This window comes from Trichechus manatus, unplaced genomic scaffold (genome assembly GCF_000243295.1).
Source record: "Trichechus manatus latirostris isolate Lorelei unplaced genomic scaffold, TriManLat1.0 scaffold00141, whole genome shotgun sequence".
Taxonomy (NCBI): domain Eukaryota; kingdom Metazoa; phylum Chordata; class Mammalia; order Sirenia; family Trichechidae; genus Trichechus; species Trichechus manatus.
In genome coordinates, this window is record NW_004444077.1 from 6,042,994 (window position 1) to 6,065,543 (window position 22,550).

The window sequence follows — 22,550 nt, forward strand, 5'->3', positions numbered from 1 at the left end:
GGTCTTTGATCCATTTTGAAGTCGTTTTTGTATACGGTGTGAGGTATGGGTCCTGTTTCATTTTTCTGCAAATGGATATCCAGTTTTGCCAGCACCATTAAACATAGTGCATTTTTTAATTTCTGTTTTATGATAATATTCTAGTATCTTTCCTTTTTATAACGTGAACTACTGTAGGACAGAAATGGTCTCTAATTCACCTTTCTATATGCTTTTTGTATAACATAATAGCTGGCATACAGTAGGTAATTTTCAATTTTAGCACTATCACAATTGTTCTTAAAAAGTTTTTTCTTTTTTTAATATAATTACATTTAATGTCTGTCCTAAGAGAGAGAGAGTCAAGACAGGAAAGGCAACTGCCCAGTCCTTGGCATTTATCTCAATTTATCACGTACAGATACTGGGACCTCTGCAAAAATAGTATTTTTTTGAGCCATGGAGACAACAATCCCCTCCACATCTATCACTGATCGCCCTATTCTAGGGTGTGAGTCACAGAAGAGCTGTAGGGAATCCCGATGGGCTATATCTTCACATACCACTAGCACACTGCCTACCACAGTGCCTAGGGCATAGCAAAAGCTCAGTAACGTTTGATCTGGAACGCCTTCTATCATCATATATGGTGAAAGGAGAATTACAGGAAAGAATCCAAACGAGGTTTTGTGTCCTAGTTACAGGTGGGTGTCCTATTAACCCTCCTTACGTATGGTTCTCAGACTTCAGAGTGCATAAGGATAACCCAGAGAACTTGTTAAGATCTGGTTGGAAGTGATGATGAGGACCGAGGACACTCAACCATAGGCGCTGAGTGAAACTCTAGTCTGGCAGGAGACTGACTAATGCATGTTATTCCAAGGTAACCCCAACAGTGCTGCAGAGCCCAGACATGAGTCTAGCAGGCCTTATACACATATTGGATGGGTCATCTGGGGAGGCAGTCTCAGAAATTCAGGTGAGGCGGAAGACATCAGGGTGACCTACTAACATGGTGTAGGCCCTAGTCATTGGTTTGGATGTGAGGGAAGATTTGCAGTCTCTGGAAAAGGAATTGAGTAGAGCAAGGCAGGACTCTTGTCCTGGAGGGACTGGAGTTCCAAGCAGATTAGTAAGATGGCGTCCAGAAATCAGAACTGGCACTTATAGTGGGGACTGATGAACTGCACTTCCATTATGATACAGACACAGCTAAAGCATCTCCACACTGTAGCTCATTCTGGCATGAGTGGATGGAACTTATCGTCCCCCACCTCCATCTTGGGAGAGAGGTGTTTAAATTCTGGAATGAAAGCAGGGTGCTCCTAGGAGCTAGGACAGGTCTGAACCTACACGTAGGAGTTAAATGGACCCATCCATGGGAAAAGGTAAGTTAAAGGGGCTGGAACCAGGACCAGAAGAGGAAACACATCCAGCAATTAGTCACTGGTGCCGTAAAGTGGCTGAATTTATTATTCTAGTCTTTTTTTTTTTTTTAAATTAGAGTAACAGGTGTGAGGACGGTAGAATGTGTAGAGAAAAAGGTTACCTTTATAGTATTTTTTTTGTAGTTACTTCATTTGTATTTTAAAACTTAATCTTTTAAAGGGTTGTATAAAGTGAGTTTATTATTACTCCTCTAGGGATGATCTCAATTTGCTTAAGATCACACAGCTACTCCAGGGCAGTCTAGAGCCTGAGACATTCACTGGTGAAAACTTACCTTGATTTGGGACCCTGGGGATAGAAGAAGAATATTGTGAATGCATTTGATGCCTGGGGAGAAGGCGTCTGGACTCATATTTCATTTCAGTAGCCTTGACACATGCAATAGGAATTCTAAGACATGGACAAACCCTGAGGACCAATTTCACAAACCCTCAATTTGTTTCTCACGGATAATTCTCGTTATTCCTGAAAACGTCCGTGTAGTTTTATTATATTCATTAATGTAAGTATTATCCACATGCGAGGATATGTTTTGGAAACAAACATGCGAAGTGGTATTTATTCAGTTACGAACCAGCATTTTGGTGTGGCACACATATTGGATGGCGCTTGGTGTTAGAGACGCAAGAATAACAAAAATACATTTGCTGAATGTCTATAATTGTAGTAACATTTCACATGCAGTCTCTCAATTGCTCCTCACATGACCTCTAGAAAGGAGACATTATTATCATCCCCAATTGATGAAAAGCTAGCTAACTAGCTCTGCCACTTTAAAGTTCTGACCTTGGATGATTGTCCCTGGCTTTAACACCCGCATTCTTCTCATTAGAGCATACGTGTCTCAGGGGTTTATAATCCATCAGGGAAGTCTGGTATGTAAACATATAATTAAATACAATGATTGATATAAGTGCTTTAATAGAATTTACAAAACACTGTAGGGCTAATCAATTCTGTAGCCAGAGAAGACAGCAGCATGGAGGTGATGTTTGAATTGGACCTTAAATAAGGAATAGTTTTTAAAGAAACTGTTCTTCTGCCTTGTGTATTCACCCAGCTTTAAATTCTCAAAAAAAAAAAAAAAAAAAAACAACCTAATAGAGAGGACAAGAGGAATGTGATCAGTGTATGTAGTTTCCCTTAGCTCCACTGCCTGTCACCTCCTATGCCTCCTTGGACCTTGTCTTCTTTTCTTTCTACATTCCTCTGTTGGCTGCTATGCCTGGGTTCATTTTTATGGCTAAACTGATGGTCCGTCTGTCTGTTCCCAGTGAAGAGTACAAATATTCTGATCCAAACCATGAGTATAGAACTGTCACATAGTTATGGCAGAGCTGTCAAACATCTCTTCTGAAGGCCGGAGTACATTTTTAGCTGTGTGTTCGTGTGACTACGTTACTCATTCAGAGCCATGGTATAGTTAGGAATATTTCAGGAGCCGTCCCTGCTGGCAGTGAAGGAGCTTTTGTGTGGACCTAAGTACTAAATGGACATTCATTTAGGGGAGGAACATTCGGCATCCCTGTGTGGAATTTATAATTGACTCTTCAGACGGTGCCATCTTCATAAGTCTTAGTTTTTTCTTTCTTTTCCTGATATTTTTATTAATCTCCTTTCTTGTTTCCAAAACATGTTTTTACAAATTTGTTCTTTTTGGTTTCTTTCCTCAGGTTTTTTGTAATTATTGCCCCAAGCAGGATTGTAGTTGTCTGTGTCTGGGGCTCCTTGAAGACAGTTCATGGTGTTAGGGTCAGGATTTTGAAGCCTTCAAGCCTGCATGGAATTATAGTTCTACAGCTTACAGTTTATGTGGGAATTCCTTAATACTAGTTTCTCCATCTGTAAAATGGGGTGATTATGGTGTGAAAATCAAAAGAGATAATGCCTCTAAAGAGCTTAGTATAGTTCTTGGTACATACAGAGATCTCCAGAAAATGTTAGCTTTTATGATGTTTTCCTGCACAGTTCTGGGCACCTAGCAGAAGCTTGAATATGTTTGTTAAATGATGGAAGAAGGCACAAATCCTAGAGAGAATGAGTGAATTATTTAAGGGCACATAGTTCATGGCAGAACTAAACTATAGCCCACCTCTTTCAAACAGATAACATTTCTTTTTCTAGCAGGTTAATCTAGCTTTTCTTTCTTTTTTTTTTAAATACAATATATCCATATTTTAATATTTGATAAAAGGCTTGTTCTATTTCTATTTGCCTCTACTCCAATTTACTTGTGTTCTTGAATATTTTCTATGCTTAAGAAAGTTTCATAAAGAGTCATAAGACACAGTATAATAATATTGAACCTCCATTTAACACATATTGAAGACAACTGTTAAAAAACAAATTGAGAGGGGATGAAAAATTATATCCACAGCAGCACGCTGAAGCTGGAGACAATGCTTCTGCACCGCCCTTGGCTCTGGGCTCCCATGCACACACGTGCCCAGAGGAAATCCAGACTATTTCTTTGTAGTGGTTTTTACTGACCCCTTTCCAGATGATTGAAGTCCCTGGGTGATGCAAACGATTAATGTGCTAAATTGCTAACTGAAAGGTTGGAGTTTTGAATCCATTTAGAGGTGCTGGAAAAAAAAAAAAAAAAGTTCTGGTAATCTACTTCCAAAAACTCAGCCACTGAAAACTTTATGGAGCACAGTTCTACTCTGACATACATGGGGTCACCATGAGTTGGAGTCAGCTCCACCACAACTGGTGATAGTGGTTGTTCCAGATCGTCATGGTCAGCTCCTCTAGTTTTATGCCCCTGGAGGTATATATGGAGCTCCTGCTAGAATTCTAGTGAGGACTCCCTCACTGATATTTCCCATACTCCCTCTTGAAGAGTTTGACTTGCCAAAAATATCAAACTTGAAGACTGGACAGTTATTAGAGAGTCCCTCAATTACCGATCCTCTGGATATTGGAGATGGATGTAGATTAGCATGCTTATTTTCACCAGAGGAGCTTATGAGTGTAAATGCAGCTGGACCAGAGGACCATATGCCCATATTCCTTCCAGCTGCTCTGGCAAAAGATCAGGTTGGAGAGTCTGATGTGAGAGTGGGCACGTCAATCAGGCAGTAGCTACAGATGCCTGTGGTTTTGCCTGTCAGATCAATCACTGCTTGCACCTTCCCAAGTGATTGTCCAACCAAGGACACCTTTATGACCATACTTTATAACCGCATGCTTTGCTCTCCAGTTTCAATACAATCACACGTAATCAGATGCTAGCAAGGGCAGCATGGCTAATCCTGTGATTCAGTTATGTGTCCTGCTGACTGAAAAATGGGTCCCCTAAACTGTAAGTCAATGCCTAGAGTGTTAATTGGTATTGCCCAAGAAGGAAAAGAAGTCTCTAGCCACTGTGAGAAGGAACACGCATTTTACATGACATGAAGAGAAAATGTTATAGCAGTGAGATTATGTCCTGCAATGGAGGAAATGAAGAAAAATTATTTTCAGAATCAAAAGATTGCAGCAAAATGTCAGAAAGCTCTTGTCTTTGACTGCACTTGCACAGGGTCACTCTCACATATTTTGATCATTTGACATTTTAGCAATCTTTACACTTCAAATATTTTGTTACATATATATTTTCCACAATAAAAAAAAGGAGTAAAACCAAAATATATTGGTGTCAAACATACTTGCTGAGTACTTTTAAAACAAAACTACTTTCAAAAGTTGGAAAAAGATCAATCATCGATATATATATATCTCCATCTATCCAGTGATCTATTTATCCAACGATGATATAATTCAGTCTACTATATGCTGAAGAGTTGGGTAGTCATCATAGGTATATGAAGTTGAACCATCATGATCCCTAAAGTCAAAGAATTTAGAATAAAGAAATAGACTGTCTTTAGTTTGGAAGGAACTTCAAATGTCTTTTAGTTTAGCTATCTTTACAAGAAGCAGTCTGGTTGGTAAAATTCAGTCTGTAGGAAAATAACTATTATAAAGGGCTAAAGAATATATTGGACATTAAGAGATGTAAAAATAAAGTACTATGGAAATACTACTCTGAGTTGGAAGCTAACAGGGAAGTTTCATGACAGAAGTGGCGTTTGTTTGGTACTTAAGAAATGGGTAGGATTTGAATATATGGAGTTAGGGAGAAAGGGCAACTAAGGTGGTGGCAACAATGTGAACAAACGCATAGAAACATCATGTTTGGGATACAGGTGATTTGGTGTTAGTGGCAAAACAAGAAATATATATGGAACACAAATAATAAAAATAATAAATTAGCCAACATTTATTGAGCACTGCCTATGTGCCATGCCTTGTTCTAAGTGCTTTCTATGTATTTTCTCATTTAATCCTCAAAACTACCCTAGGGGGTGGGAATTCTTCTCATCTTTATTTTATAAATAAAGAAACTGAGGCACAGAGAGTTGAATTGCAAAGCCAGTAAGTGTCCGAGAGGGGATTCAGACGCCATCTGCCTCCCGCGCCCATGATCTAAACCTCTAGGTCATCTGCAGTATTTATTAATTAAAGGATCCTCTGCTCCTGCTGCTCTTGCACTCCCTTATTAGAGCACTTATCACAGTACATTGTAATTTTGCTTCATATGCCTACTTTCCCTACTAGACTATAAGGTCCATGAGAGCAGAGACATATATAAATATATATATATATATATAATTGTTGAAAGTATACATAGCAAAACATAGACCAATTCAACAATTTCTGCATGTATAGTTTGGTGACACTGATTACATTCTTCAATTTGTACAGCCATTCTTGTCTTCCTTGTCTGAATTATTCCTTTCCCATTAATATGAACTCACTGTGCTCTAAGCTTCCTATCTGACTTTTTAGTTGCTTTTGTCAATTGAATCTCATACAGATATTCTTCAAAAATCATGATGCTCAAGGCAGACTAAATAAGATAACCTATTATTTGGTTTAAAGAAGACTTCAGGGGATATTTTTGGTTTAAGGTTTAAAGATCATCTCAGGGCAATAGTTTTGGGAGTTCATCCAGCTTCAATGTTTCCAGAAACTTAGATTTCATGAGAATTTGAAATTATGCTCTGCATTTTTCCCCCTTTTGATCAGGATTCTTCCATAGAATCTTTGATCAAAATATTCAGTAATGACAGTCAGGCACCATTCCAGTTCTGGTCCCATGGAAAGGAGGCATTTGTTCATGGAGGCAATAAGGCACGCATTCCATTTCCTCTTCCTATTTCTTCCTCTGCTGCTCCAGGTCAATAGAGATAAATAGTTGTACTGTGTATGGCCACTTAAAGGCTTTTAAGATCCCAGGCACATGCAACAAAGTAAGAGGTAAAAGCCCTAAAAATGATATTAAGCCAATTACCTGGGATGTTCTCTGAAACAATGACCCTAAACCTGGAAACCAAGAAAACAAATGCCATGAGATATTTGATTGTACATACACAGCCTCAGCAGCTGCTCTTTTTTTTTTTTTTGGTAAAAATATATATTACACAATATTTGCCAATTCAGCTTTTTACAGGTGCACCACTTATTGACATCAATTGGCTATGCAACCATTACTCTTAATGCGATCTTTCCATCACCAAAAACCAAAACTCAGTGCTCCATAAGCAACTTCCCCTTTCCCTCTTCCTCTCACCCCTGATAGTCACTAATAAACTTTGGTCTCCATACATTTTCCTGTTCCTGTCTTTTTATATAAGTGAGGTCAGAGATGTTATCTTTTGTGGTCCTCACTGATTCCCCAGGCCCAGCACATAGTGAACTATAAGTAAGTATTTGCTAAACTGATTGAAATTTTACAACTCTATAGCTGAATACAGTCCATGTTCAGAAGGTTTTGCTCTGTATCCTCTTGATTTGAATGGAGTTAGGAAACATTAAGGCCCTCTTTACCCCATCTCCGTATCACAAGAGGATTCTCCACTGTTTCATAGAGACTACTTGATATAGGTGGGATGTAGGCAGGGAGATAGGTGCAATCCAGTAGTCTCCATGTGAAAGAGTTGCTCTAGACCAGGAACCCAATAAGCATGATTGTTAGAGAGTTAAAATTCTTTCTGTTGCTGTATAACCAGTTACCATCAAGTCAGTCCTGACTCATGGTGACCCCATGTGTGTCAGAGTAGAACTGTGCTCCATAATTTTCAATGGCTGATTTTTCAGAATTAGATTGCAGGACTTTCTACTGCTGTATAGATCCATTGAAGATCCCATAAAAGAAGAACCCATTGCAATCGTGACCAAAGATGCCTAGGAAATTTGGAGGAAATCAAAAAGCACTATAGATGGCATATTTGTTTTGCTTCCTAATGGAAATTTTCCAAATAAACAATCAATATCTTTCTGCTTCAAAGCCAGGGTTTCCCAAGTAGATTTTTAGTTTACCACCCCTGGTTGTGCAGTGGTTACGAGCTCAGGCTGCTAACCAAAAGGTCGGCCATTCACATCCACCATCTGTTCCTTGGAAACCCCATGGGGCAGTTCGACTCTCTCCTATAGGGTTGCTATGAGACGGAATTGACTCGATGGCAATGGGTTAGTTATGACAGGACTATAGATGTCACTTCTGATGTGGAATTCAGCTTTTGCTCTTGATGTCAGAGGGAACCCATGCTGGGCAATGCTGGGAAGAGGGCTGTGGTCAGAGGCAGCAGCAGTGGACAGCATGCTCTGCAGAGAGTGTGCCATCCCATGCCCAATAGCAGAGTCATATATGACCCCAAAGGCAGCCAGACCAGTAACAGAAATGCAAACCAGAGAAAATATGGAGGAGATTGAAGTGAAGCATTCATGAGAAAAGGCAAAACAAGAAAGAGTGCAAGATGGAAAGCAACATATCATAAGGATTTGCACGGAGGACAACAAATCTCTAAAAGGAATAATAGTGTTTGAATTATAATTCTGATAGCCTTCTATAGCGCACACACTCTCACACATGCATGCACACAAATACTAGCATAGCGGAACATAAGGGGACAAAAGAGAGATAAAGCAGAAAGAAGAAATTGTCAAATTAAGATGATGCTTCTGGCTCTGGTCTAGCTACTGTTATACTCAGAAATGTCTCACCCTTTTAAAAAGAATTTCAAAATCTCAGTCCTCCAAACTTTCTGTATTCTGACTCTTATCTACCTTTTGTGTATTATTCTTTACTACATCAGCCTATGCCTGTGCATGCAGCTTACACTATAATGAGCAGGACCCTTTTGAATTTCCAAAACACTTCCTTCATTGTCCTACCTCGTTATCTTCACTCTTCACTCATAGAGTCCACTTAATCTGAATTTTCAGTTTTCTCTCTTCCTCTCAGAACTTCCCTCCCATCTCCATTCTTTAAGGCCTGATATAAGCTAATATCATTGCTTTTTCTTTCCCACTTATTTGACCAATATTTGTTGAATAATTTTGCTCAAGGCATGGAAGACACCTTCTATTCCTGGTACTTTTCTATTTGTCCCAGTTGTTCTACCTGACTGATAGTGGAAGTTTCAGCTTTGCAAATACAGAATGCTTTGTTTATGTCAGTTCTCATAGATTTTTTTGACAATTAATTCCCTGGCTAGGGCCTATTTGTGTGAGAATGCTTTGCCAATTAAAACTAAACTCACAAAGTATGTTTGCAATTAGTTGAAATATTTAGCTGTTTGGTAAATGTTGTCAAGATTTCCATACAATGTGGGATTAAGTTGTTGTTGTGTGCCGTCTAGTCAGTTCTGACTGATAGCAATCCTATATGACAGAGTAGAATTGCCCGTAGGCGAAGCTAGCACAACTTGTACAAGAAAAGGTCATGGAAGCTCCAAAGCCAACACAGTTTGTACAAGGAAAGGTCATGGAAGCTCCATAGACACTTCTAAACTCCCTTAGGGACTGAATTGCTGGGCAGAGGGCTGTGGGGACCATGGCCTTGGGGAACATCTAGCTCATTTGGCATAACACAGTTTATAAAGACAATGTTCTACATTCTACCTTGGTGAGTAGCATCTGGGGTCTTAAAAGCCTGTGAGCAGCCATCTAAGATACTCCAATGGTCTCACCCCTTCGGGAACAAGGGAGAATGAAGAGAACAAGATACAAGGAAAAGTTTAGTCCAAAGGACTAGTGGACCACAGCTACCACGGCCTCTACCAGACTGAGTCCAGTACAGCTAGATGGTGACTGGCTAGCACCACTGACTGTTTTGACCAAGATCACAACAGAGGGTCCTGGACAGAGCTGGAGAAAGATGTAGAAAAAATTCTAACTCACAAAAAAACACCAGATTTACTGGCCTGACAGACTGGAGAAACCCTGAGAGTATGGCCCCTGGTCACCCTTTTGGCTCAGTGGTAAAGTCACTTCCGAAGTTCACTGTTCAGCTGGGGATTAGACAGCCTCATAAAACAAAACGGGACTAATGAGGCACAGCAGTCCAGGGACAAGAACTAGTAGGCAGGAAGAGACAACAAATCTGGTGATAGGGAACCCAAGGTTGAAAACGGACAGTGTCGTGGGGTTGTTAACCATTGTCATAGGACAATATGTGTACTCACTGTTTAATGAGAAACTATTGTTCTGCAAACCTTCATCTAAGGTACAAAAAAAAAAAAGAAAAAGGAATTATCTATGTGAGATCAAACTGACAACAGCAACTCAAAAGTTTGATGGGAAGCCTAGGGGGCAGTGAGTTGAAGATAATGGTGATGGAATAATTTGGAAAAGGATAGTGAGAATAGCAGCACAACTGGAAGAATGTAATTGATGTCACTGAATTGTACATGTAGAAACTTTTGAAATGGTGTAACTTTGGCTGTGTATATTTTCATGAAAAAAAAAAAGAAGGTCCTCCAAGGTCGAGAAGGGAGAATGTTGACATGTCGTGGGTTTGTTAACCAATGTCATAAAACAATATGTGTACTGACTGTTTAATGAGAAACTATTCTGTAGACTTTCATCTAAAGTACAATGAAAAAAATCTGTATATTAAAAAAAAAAAAAAAGAATTGCCCCGAAGTGTTGCCTAGGCTGTAATCAGATAGCCAGGTCTTTTCTCTCATGGAGTGGCTGGTGGGTTCCATCTGCCGATATTTTGGTTAACAGCCGAGCGTTTAACTACATTCACCACCAGGGATTCTTTGGGATTAAGTTATTTCCCAGAAAATCTTTTTTATTCCAAAATCCCATTGCTACTTCTATAGGAAAGCATCCTCTCTCACCTGGTTTACTGCAATGGTCCCCTAGTGGTCCTACAGCCTTCAGTCTTGCTTCTTTGCATGCATTCTCCATCCTCCAGTCACAGTGATCCTTCTAAAACACCTGTCTGATTGTGTCTGCCCTGCTTAAAGAACTCTGATGACTCCCCTTTGCTCTAAGGATAAAGTCTAAAAATGACTCAGAAAGTTCTGCAGGATCTTCTCACAACTTGACTCTTTAGGTTCTTCTGCTTATCATTTTCTTACCACTCAATCCACCCTTGCTGTTCCTTCTGTCTGGAATAATGCCTGTGCCATCCATTCCCACCACCATGCATTGCATTCCCTCAGTTAATTCTTACTTATTCTTTAGGTCTCTGATCTAGCCCTATTTCCCTACTTCTTGCCTAGGTCTAGGTGTCTGTTCTTACAGCATTCTCTATTTTCTCTATTATAGATGTATCATACCATTTTTAAATTGTCTCCTTATTTTTATCTAAACTCCATTAAACTGTAGGATTCATAATGGCAGGGATTTTGTCTGTCTTCTTCACCTTAAACACAAGGGCCTGAAACAAGGTAGTACTCAATGGATAGCAGTTAAATCGAGTTTTTTTGCATCTCAGTTTAAGAACCCATAAAGAACATTTATTTAATGCAAAAACATTTTGAGTAAGATAGAACTTTCTCATTTAATTCACTAAATTGGTTACCTAGAGAAAATGGAATGATCTGGAGTCCCTGAATCTTTGCCTAATTGACGAAGAGAAAGAGGGGATGCCCCCAAAAAGGAACAGCTCACCTGTGTTCCTGGGAATCAGGATCATACCTGAGCTGCCTTGCAAAAACTGTGATCTTTAAGTTACGACCCTTGATAAAATAATAATAATCTATAATTCATTGAGTGTCTTTGATGTGACAGCTACTTCTAATATACAACTTCCTCAACCTCAGAACAACCCTATAAGGCATTACTAGCATTCTTCCCTTATATAAAGAAACTGGTCTCAGAGGTAAGTAACTTGCCCAAGGATTCCAGTGTTGGTAGATCACAGAGCCAGAAGTCAAACAGCACTGTTTCTTCTTGCAGAGCCTTTGCTTCCCCACACATTGCAGGCTGGGAATGGATTAGATACTGGGAAAATCTGGTTAACTAGACTCAGAGAACAGCGAGTTTCTCCTAGTGACAGAATGATGGGAAGATAAGTCGACCCATCTCTAGCGCAATTATTCAAAAATAAACCAGCATTTTATATTTGTGATCCCACTTTTTGGTGACGATAAGGAATCAAATGACTCTTTTAAAAAGTTTTAAAAGCAAATGAAAGTCTTTTTTTTTACTTCAAAATCTATATTAACCAACACCCACTTAGCAACCAGTTATGAAACCCAATGAAGGGCCCGTTAGGACTACAGACAGTGCTGCTGCAAACAGCTGTTCATTACTAGCTACAGCTCCAAAGCATCATCAAACGCCTGTGATATATTAAAATAAATTCTTGTCTCTCTGTCTCATGTCTTATTCACTCAGCCAAGAAGATGGCTCCTGAGATCCATCTCAACAAGCTGCATGAAAAACTAGAGCTTCAAAATTGAGTGTTACCAAATGGATAACTTCCTATTATTTCCAAGGTAGAATATGCTAAATTACTAATCATTTTTTTTTATTGATTCTCAGTGTTATTAGTCAGCAAGTTCTGAGTACATAATCTTCGATGATCTTATGGTCCTTAGAAATGACAGCTAAAGCCAGCTCTGGCTTAGTGGAAGAGGGAGATGAAGACAGTAATGCTTCTTCTGTTGCATTATTCATATAGGTAAACCCATTCACTAATGGTCATGCAGAACTCCCATTAACTCTAGGTGATTAGGAACAAGGGTTGAGGATCGAAGTCTTAGCAATAGCACAAGTATGGGGTTATGTGAAAACGTTGATAATTTTTAGGTATTTTATTCTCATAGCTTAAGGGTTTACATCCTGAGTTTGGGAAAGATAGAAATTATCCATGACAATTTCATTTCCCCTGGTCTATAAGAGTTTGTAACACATCTCACCTCAAAAATATATGTGGTTTGGGTAAACGAGTGACTAACCAGTCAGGTCACTTAGGGAAACTTCCACAAACTTACCACTCTTTCTTTCTTTTTATTTACTATGAAGCCCCTGGAGTACCTTGGTGGCACAAACGGTTAAGCACTCGACTACTAGTCGGAATGTTGCAGTTTGAACCCCCCCAGCCTCCCACCAAGACTCCTCCAAAGTCAGGCTTGGCGTTTTGCTTCTAAAAGGTCACAGCCTTTAAAAATCTATGGAGCAGTTCTACTCTTCCACACGTGGTGCCGCCATGAGTCAGAATTGACTCGACAGCAACTAACCACAACAACCACCTATTTTAAATATGTGAAAATATAGTAGAACGTCTACCTCCCATCTGTCGCTCATCTTCTTCATTCCCACTCACTGTCACAGAGAGCCATTGTTTTTAGTTTCTTGTGTATTCTTGAATTGCTTTATGCGTATACAAGCGAAGTATCTTTTGCTACTTTTACTTACAAAAAATAGCAAACCATATACACTGTTTAGTTCCTAGCTTTTTCCTTTTTTCACTTAATAATATATCTGGGAAATCATTCAATATAAGTACATGGAGAGCCTCCTTATTTTGTATCATAACTGTACGTTGATGTTAAGTTCTGTCAAGTCAGTTCTGACTCATAGCCACCCTAAGAACAACAGAACAAAACACTGCGCAGTCCTGTGCCATCCTCTCAATTGCTGCTGTGTTCAAGCCCATTGTTGCAGCCACTGCATCAGTCCATCTCATTGAGGGTCTTAGTCTCTTTTGCTGACCCTCTACTTTACCAACTATAATGTTCTTCTGCAGGAAATTGTCCCTCTTGATAACATGTTCAAAGTATGTGAGATAAAGTCTGGCTATTCTCTTTTCTAAGGAGCATTCTGGCTATACTTTTTCCAAGACAAATTTGTTTGTTCTTCTGGAAGTTCATGCTATATTCAATATTCTTCACCAACACATTATTCAAAGGCCTCAATTCTTCTCCTGTCTTCTTTTTTCATTGTTCAACTTTCACATGCATATGAGGCTATTGAAAATAGCATGGCCTGGGTCAGGTGCACCTTAGTCCTCAAAGTGATGTCTTTACTTTTTAATACTTTAAAGAGGTCTTTTGCAGCAGATTTGCCCAATGCAATATATCATTTAATTTCTTAACTGCTGCTTCCATGGGTGGTAATTGTGGATCCAAGTAAAATGAAATCCTTGACAGTGTCAATCTTTTCTCCATTTATCATGATGTTGCTTACTGGTCCAGTTGTAAGGATTTTCGTTTTCTTTAAATTGAGGTGTAATCCATACTGAAGGCTGTAGTCTTTGATCTTCATCAGTAAGTGCTTCAAATTCTCTTCGCTTTCAACAAGCAAGGTTGTGTCATCTGCATATCGCAGGGTGTTTATGAGTCTTTCTTCCATCCTGATGCCCTACTCTTCCTTATAAAGTCCAGCTTCTCGGATTATTTGCTCAGCATACTGATTGAATAAATACGGTGAAAATATACAACCCTGATGCACACCTTTCCTGACTTTACACAGTATCCCCTTGCTTTGTTCCAACGGCTGCGTTTTGGTCTATGTACAGGTTTCTCATGAGAACTATTAAGTGTTCCAGAATTCCCATTATTCGAAATGTTATCCATAATTTGTTATGCTCCACACAGTTGAATGCTTTTGCATAGTCAATAAAACACAGGTAAACATCTTTCTGGTATTCTCTGCTTTCAGCCAAGATCTATCTGACATTATTAGTGATACCCATTGTTTCACGTCCTCTTCTGAATATGGCTTGAATTTTTGACATTTCCCTTTCGATGTCCATAAAATCCTTTAATATTGCAACTTGAGCCTTGAATTTTTTCTTCAGTTCTTACAGTTTGAGAAATGTCGAGCATGTTCTTCTCTTTTAAATTCAAGTGGGATATACTCAAGGTCATCCTTTAACTCTCCTGGACTTGTTTTAATTTTCTTCAGCTTCAACTTGAACTTGCATATGAGCAACTGATGGTCTATTCCACAGTCGGCCTTTCACAGTCGACCCCTGTCCTTATTCTGACTGATGATACTAGCTTCTCCATTGTCTCTTTCCATAGATGTAGTCAATTTGATTCCTTTGTATTTCATCTGATGAGGTCTACATGTATAGTGCGCTGTTTATGTTGTTGGAAAAAGGTATTTGCAAGGAAGAAGTCATGTCATTTGTCTGCAAAATTCTGTCATGTGATCTCTGGCATCGTTTCTATCACCAAGGCCATATTTTCCAACTACCAACCCTTTTTCTTTGTTTCCAACTTTTGCTTTCTAATCATCAGTAATTACCAATGCATCCTGATTGCATGTTGGATCAATTTCAGACTGCAGAAGTTGGTAAAAATCTGCAATTTCTTCATCTTTGGCCTTAGTAGTTGGTGCGTAAATTTGAATAATAGTCATATTAACTGGTCTTCATTGTAGGTGTATAGATATTACCCTCTCGCTGTATCCTGAAATACACGGTGGTACTTCAGGATAGATCTTGAAATGTTCTTTTTGACAATGAATGTCACACCGTTCCTCTTCAATTTGTTATTCCTGGCATAGTAGACCATATGATTGTCAGATTCAAAATATCAATACCAGTCAATTTCGGCTCACTAATGCCTAGACTATCGATTTTTATACGTTCCATTTCATTTTCGGGGCTTCCAATTTTCCTAGATTCATACTTCCTACATTCCATGTTCCAATTATTAATAGAATGTTTGCAACTGTTTCTTGTCATTTTGAGTTGTGCCACATCAGCAAATAAATGTCCGGAAACCTTTACTCTATCCCTGTCAATAAGGTCGACTCTCTTTGAGGATGCAGCTCTTCCTCATTGCTATCTTCCAACCTGAGGGCTCATCTTTCGGCACTATAATATCAATGTTTTGCTGCTATTCATAAGGTTTTCACTAGCTGATTTTTTTTTCTTTTTTTTTACAAGTAGATCACCAGGTAATGGGGAACTCAAGGTTGAGAAGGGAAGAGTGTTGACACATTGTGGGTCGGCAGCCAATGTCGCAAAACAATATGTGTATTAATTGTTTAATGAGAAACTAATTTGCTCTGTAAACCTTCATCTAAAGCACAAAATAGAATAAAATAAAATAAAATAAAATAAAAATAAAGAAGGCTTCTAAATAAATAAATAAAGAAGTGGATCTCCAGATCCTTCTCCCTAGTCTTTCTTGGTCTGGAAGCTCCCCTGAAACATGTCCACTATGGGTAACCCTGCTGGTTTTGAAATACTGCTGGCATAGCTTCCAGCATCAAAGCAACATGCAAGCCACCATAGTACTGCAAACTGACGAGTGGTGGATCATAACTGCATAGTATTCCATTATAGGGATGTAGCATAATTTATTGAACTACTCCCAGTTGATGGACGCTGTGACAATTTATAATTTTTAAATACTGCAAAGTATGCTGCAAACTTGTATATATATGTGGAGGATTATCTGTAAAAATATTCCCAAAAGTGAAATTATATGTCAAAGTTTCATTTATTTGTAGTGTTGGAAGGTATAGCTAAACTGTCCTCCATATGCATTTTTCCAATGTATATTCCCACAAGCAATGTATGAGCTTTCATGTTTCCAACAGCTTCTTCAAAAGAGTATATTATCAAAACTTTTCCTTATTCTTTCCATTTTGATAGGTGAAACATGAAATCTCAATATAGTTTCATCTGCATATCTCTTATAAGTCAGGAGCATCTTTTTATTGCTTAAAGGCCATTTGCATATCTTTTTTTGTATACTGATTTTTTTTTTTTTTTTTACCAATTGTTGGTCTATTTCTGATCAGTTTTTAGGAGCTCCTTATATATCAGTAATATTAGTTCTTTATAATGTCATGCAGGCAGCACAAATTTTGCTCAGTTTTATTTCTTCTTTTTTTAATTTTATGCTGTTTATGATTTTCTTTTTTTGCCCATTCTGAATTTTTTTTGTTTAGTAAACATGTTTTTTATGATCCTTGGGTTTCTAATCACAGTTCGTAAGTATTTTATTCTACAAGATAATAAATAATTGCTTCACGTTTTTTTCCAATTCTTTCAGATTTTCAATTTTACATTTAAATCTTTGGTCCAGGTGGATTTTATCCTTTTGCATTATGTGAGGTATTCATTAAACTTAATTTTTTTCCCAAATGGCTATCCAGTTGTTTCCACACTATTTACTGAATAGCCTGTCTTTTCCCCTGTGATTTGAGAGGCCGTCTTTATCACACACAGATCCGTTTATGTATTTGGGTTCATTTTAAGTGTTTCAGTTCTTTCCAATTTGTCTATCCATGTGTGAGAATAGCACTGTTTTTATTATCAAGGCTTGATAATTTATTTTAATTTATAGTTGGCCTAGATCTCCCTCACTTTCTCTTTTTAAGTTGTTCCACTATTTTTTTTTAAATTAACTGTATCATCAACCTGTATAATTCTTCTCTTTCCGCTATCAAAAAGACAACAATAACAACAAAGCAAACACAATTTTATTGGGATCTTGTTAAATTTATAAGATATATGGAGGAAACTGACACCTTTCTGATGTTTGATCTTTCTATCCAAGAAATGTAATTTGCTTTTCATTTGTTTTTCTTCTTTTTCATGTTTTAGTTAGTGATTTAAAATTTTCTTCACATAGATTTTCACATTTCTTGTTATTATAGTTCCCAGTTGTTTTATAATTTTTGTTGCCATTTTATGTGGGATCTTTTCTTCCACCATATCTTCTAATAGGTTGTTTTTGTGTATGAACTTTATTGATTTCCCTATACGGTGAAACTTGCGAGAATTTTCCACCTTTGACTTTTCTATCTTGTTTTAATGGAAAATATTTGAATTTTCCTTCTTTGACAGGTTTTTGCCTTACACAGTGTGATGGTTAGGGTTGTGTGTCAACTTGGCTGGGTCATGATTCTCAGTGGTTTGATAGTCGTGTGATGGTGTGATCACTTCCATGATGAGATTTGATATTAGGTGATCATCTCCATCCTGGGATCTGCTGTGAGTAGCAGTTGAAAGGGAGTTTCCTTGGGCATGAGGCCTGCATTGAATATAAGTGGCTATTCTGGCAAGGCTTAGGGATTTTTGTTCGTTCTGGATCCTGTAGCTGGCTCCTGTTCATCTGATCTCCTGTTCTTGGGACTTGAGCTAGCAGCTTACCTGCGGTCTTGACTGTCGATCTTTGGGACTTGTCGATACTCACAGTCTGTGACCAAGAACCCTGCTCTCCGACCTACCGATCATAGGTTTGACAACTCCCGTGGCTACGTGCATCAGGAGAAGCCTCTGTTCTGACCCACGGTCTTGGGACATTCCAGCCTCTACAACTGAGTGAGCAATTTCCTTGATCTAAATCTCTCTGTATGTATATTTATGTGCTTTACTGGTTTTACTTCTCTAGAGAACCCGACCTAAGACACATAGGTTCTGACTTTTGCAGATTTTACTGTGTTGTTATTATTATTATTATTATTTTCACTCTTCAATCTTTCTGAAAATTCTCAATATTTGTATAGTGGATTTTCAGACAATTCTCTTGGATTTTTTAGATGCACCATAATATCATCTGGAAATACTTGGCATTTTACCTTTTGTTTTTCATTGGTTATACTTATAATTCCTTCCACTTGACTAAGTGCCTTGGCTAGTTTCTCCAGTACAATGTTAAATGAGACTGGTGATAATGGGCATTCTTTTTTTATTCTGGAGCATTGTGTTAGCTGCAGCTTATAGATTCTCATATGTAGTGATCTCATTAATTTTGTGTTCTAGAATTTCTTCAATTTTATTTCCATTTTGAACTAAAAATTTAAAATAGAGGTGTTTTTTCAACCAATACTATTTAATTTCATTATTTTAAAATTATAATAGAATTGGCTTACATAATGTCTTTGAGATTCATCCAAATTATTGCCTGTATCAATAGTTCATTCCTTTTTACAGTTGAGTAGCGTTCCATTGCATAATTATACTAGTTTATCCATTCACCTGTTGAAGGACATTTTGGTTGTTTGCAGGTTTTCATTATTCCAAACAAAGCTACTAAGAACATTTAAGTATAGGCTTTTGTATGAACATAAGTTTTTATTTCTCTATGGTAAATACCAGGATTAGAATTGCTGGGTTATATGATTAAGTGAATGTTTAACTTTTTAAGAAGCTGGACATCATTTTCCAAAGTGGCTGTTATCATTTTGCATTCCCACCAGCAATCTAATGAAAGTTGTTTTGCATTTTCACCAGTACTTGATATTATTAATATTTTTTGTTTTAGCTATCCTTGGACTTCTAATAGTTGTGTAGTGATATCTCACAGTGGCTTTAATTTACATTTCCTAGTAACTAGTGATGTTTAACATTCCATGTGTTTATATCTCATCATTATATCCTCTTTGGTGAAGTGTCCAAGTCCTTTGCTCATTTTTTTTGATTGGATTGTTTGATTTCTTATTGTTCAGTTTAGAAGTCCTTTATATATTCTGGGTAAAGCCTATTGTCAGATATGTGATTTTCAAGTATTTTCTTCTAGTCTGTACTCTGCCATTCTTTTTCCAGTGTCTTTGGCAGACCAAAAGTTTTTAATTTGATGAAGTCATATTTATCACCTTTTTCTTTTATGGACTGTGATTTTTAGCGTCATTTTAAATAGCTCTTCCCCTAACCCCAGATCCAAAACACTTTTTTTCAAAAAGTTTTACAGATTTATTATTTTTATTTAGATCTATAATTTGAGCTAAATCTTTGTAGAAGGTGTGAAACTTAGGTTGAAGTTTATTTTTTGCGTATGGATGCCTTATTGTTTCAATATCGTTTATTAAAAATACTATCCTTTCTTGATTCAATTACTTTTGCACCTTTGCCAAAGTTCAAATAGTAGTCATATTCATATGGGTCTATTTCTCAACTCTGTATTTTCTTTCATTGATCAATGTGTCTATCTCTTTGATAACACAACAACAGTTTGATAACTATGACTTTATAGTAAGTCTTAAAATCAGGTAGCGTAATTCCTCTAACTTTCTTCTTCTTTTTAAAAATACCTATTTTAGTTCCTTTGTCTCTCCGTATAAATTTACAGCTCCCCTGGACCATGTATGTTTCCAGCTGTGCTAGTCTAATCCTTGTTCTCAGATGATGTCCTATTTTCTTATACCTCAAGGCCTTTACTCAAGGTGTCTCCTCTTCATAGAATGCCTGTTCCTGCCTCTCTACTATCAAAGCCCCACCCATGTTTTAAGACACACATCAAACCCTATGAAGTTTTCACCTGTGTTTTCACATGCAACATTTGGGTGACATGTGCCATCATGTGGTGGAGAGTAAATGAGAGACTTGCAGAACTCACCATTTTCCTGGACTTTCTGCCTGGTCTTCCAGGAGCTGAGGTGAAGCTTTTTGCCCTTGCTGAACTCCAGCCAATTTCCTCTCACAAATCCATTACCAATAAGATGAATGGATTGATGGGAATGCCTTCACAGATGCATTTCCATTTCTGAAGACAACAAATATTCAGATTTGACAATGGAGGTGAAAGATAGGATTTCAGAACAGTATATTCTCTTACAAGTGTGCTGTACAGACAGGTGACAGGTTGTCCCTGGAGACGTTGTCATTTCCACAGCACCAGATCTGCTCAGCCTCTTAAGTATCCCATGGTGAAGGTCAGTGTCACAATATATTGTTTTTAATATAATAAATGTTCTTTTTCCCCAAGAATGAAGCAAAGACAGAAAGTTGAATGATTTGTTTCCTTTGTCAGTCAAAAAGGGAAAGGAAATGCAAACAGCATATCCTGGGTGTCCATTAGCTAATAACTTTTGTAACAGGTACTTCAAGTATTATAGTTATTACATAACAATTATTTCATTCTGTCCTCACTACCAACCCTCTGAGGTTAGTGTTATTATCTTCATTTTCTAGGTGAAGAAACTGAATTTAGGAGGCTTGCCTACGGTTAGCCAGTTCGTAAGAATGGAGCCTCCATGCACACAGAGTCATTTACAGGCACACAAAAATCAAAGAGAAAGGCTAAGTGGGAGGCATATGATGGATGGGAATATGTATGAGGGATACAACTTACTGAGATTATTGAAAAGAGCTCTAACATCTTTGAGCTATTTAATGACTTAATTTATACTTGAGTTAATTTTGTTCAGTTCACTTATAAAACACTGTTATCAGCTGAATTCTGTTCTCCCTCAAAATATATGTGGAAGTCCTAATCCCTTACCTGTGATGTGTGCTTGTTTGAATATAGGGTTTTTAAAGATGTTATCAGTTACGTTAACATGAGGTCATACAGGAATAGGGTGGGATCCAGAGAGACACACAGGAGGAAGATGGTTATGTGAAGATGCATCTATAAGCCAAGGAATGCCAAGAAACACCTGGGGCTATCAGAAGCTGGGAGACACAAGAAACTTCTCCTAGAGCCTTCAGAGAGAACACAGACCTAACAACATCCTGAATTTGGACTACTAGCCTCCAGAACTATAGGACCATACATTTTTATTGTTTAAAGCCACTCACTTTGTGGTATTTTGTTACGGAAGCCTTAGGGAACTAACAAAATCCCTGAGTGGTGAAAATAGTTAATGTGCTTGGCTGCTTACCAAAAGGATGGAAGTTCAAGTCCACCCAGAAGTGCCTTGGAAGAAAGGACTGGCAATCTAGTTCCAAAAAATCAGTCATTGTAACCTCTATGGAGCACAGTTTTACTCTGACACACATGGGGTTGCCGTGAGTCAGAGTTAACTTGATGGCAACTGGCAGTGGTGGTGAGGAAACTAATGCAAATACTTTTGCTCCTTTTGCCAGTCTTCATGATTTTCCTTAAAGGAAATTTTTAACAGACATGTAAAGTGTAGGTCCCTCAAATATAGCAGGTTGCATAGAAGGAATACAGTGAGAAGAATGTGGGTAGCACAGAAAGGAGCTGAGAGGGGGCCAGAGCATGCCAGGACTGCTGATCACAGCTAGCTTAGATGTTGTTGTACCGACTGATTGACAAGGAAGTGTTTGTTTCCTTTTTTGCCTTTTTTTAAATATTTGGATTTAATTTTTTTATAGATAAGTTAGAAAAGACAAAATTCATTAAGAAGGCCAAAGGCTGTCTGTTGAGAATAGTGGAATAGTTTTAATTGCCTCAATTGCTGTTCATTGGTTAAAGTGCAAAGTCTTTAGCATCGTTTATAGGGCCTGCATGATCCTGTATGAGTGTCTCATCTCTTCCTTTGCCCCTTTGCCCTGTATACACTAAGCTTTTGTTGTACTGAACTACTTTATGCAACCAAAGAGATGACCCATCTGCCTGGAATACTCCCCCCATATATTCCACCTGTTATTTGCAAGGCTAATTCCTATAATGATGGTGTAAATTTTATTAATTAGAAGAGTTCATGGTAATTACTCATGAGCCAAAGAGGAGCTATGCTTCTATGAGTTTAACACACACTTTTTCCCAGGTGGGATCAGGGTCATGGCTCTACTGAGGAGACCCAACATGGCTGGTGTTAGAAGCAGAAACTGTTGTGGAATTTCCAGTGGTGTTGCTGAGTGGAGTGTTGCTAAAGATACATGCACACAAAAGCAGTGGTAGCTTGATTTGAAGGGAGATATTTCTGGAGCTTTTATAGCTCTGTAGTTACTGTGGTTTGCAGAACTGGGAAGGAGAGGATGGTGTATTCCAAGAAGTGTGTTGTGAGTTATGAATTAGATCATGTTAATGTTCTAATGTTGCTTACTGAAAGTGAAGAGGACTTGAAGCCTTCAGTATGGCTTACACAACATAAAGAAAACAAAAATCCTCACAAATGGACCAATAAACAACATCATGATAAACGGAGAAAATATTGAAGTTGTCAAAGATATC